This window comes from Anopheles ziemanni (genome assembly GCF_943734765.1).
Source record: "Anopheles ziemanni chromosome X unlocalized genomic scaffold, idAnoZiCoDA_A2_x.2 X_unloc_20, whole genome shotgun sequence".
Lineage (NCBI taxonomy): Eukaryota > Metazoa > Arthropoda > Insecta > Diptera > Culicidae > Anopheles > Anopheles ziemanni.
Window position 1 is genome coordinate 282501 of NW_026689786.1, and position 733 is coordinate 283233.

Genomic DNA, 733 nt, shown 5'->3' on the forward strand with positions numbered 1-733 from the left:
TGTGCTACCGCTGCTGCTTCGACGCTACTTTGACATCTTCGCTTCTATTTAAATAAATAAATAAGCTGAAGCTAGACATCAGTAAACACCACCACAGACACCACAAGCACGCCTTCTCCTCGTACTTCCGCCTCACGCGGGAACACGGACGCTCTAAATACTTCGAATTCCAATGCCAGTATATTGTAAACCACGGGTTCTTTAATGCTAGCGGGTCGTCGCGACCCTAGTTAACATCATGGTGCACGTCTCGTGACGGGTGTCACGGCGTAGTTAAATGTATGCGATACATTTCTCAAATATAAGCGCTCAGTCATCTGTACATCATGGTAGGTTCCCACGACGTGCAATATGCGTTCAACTTATCAATGTTCATGTGTCCTGCAGTTCACATTATGACGCGCAGTTAGCTGCGGTCTTCATCGATCCATGAGCCGAGTGATCCACTGCCGAGGGTGACTAACTTGCGTAAGCCGCCGCTGTGCGCGTATACCCGTTCCCCGTAGGGAGGAGCAAGCCGCCGCTTAGAGACGAAGCATAAAGTGTCCTCATTCCACATAGGGCAAGCTGGATGAATCCATTTTACCCAGGACGGCCGAAGCGGCGTGGACCAGGGGAGAACTGAACCTTATACTTCACACCACAGTAAGTCTACGTGTCCTCTTCCACATAGGGCAAGCTAGAACTAACTATCTTACCCAGGACTGCCGAAGCAGCGTGGACCAGGGGAGGA

At 50.5% G+C, this 733-nt stretch overlaps 1 non-coding gene across 1 annotated transcript; it reads right to left on the reverse strand.

Moving 5' to 3' along the window:
* Nucleotides 1-303: 303 nt before the first annotated feature.
* LOC131291941 (5.8S ribosomal RNA) lies at nucleotides 304-458 on the reverse strand. Its single transcript, XR_009189674.1, has one exon. It is a non-coding gene; the product is annotated as a 5.8S ribosomal RNA (ribosomal RNA).
* Nucleotides 459-733: the final 275 nt, after the last annotated feature.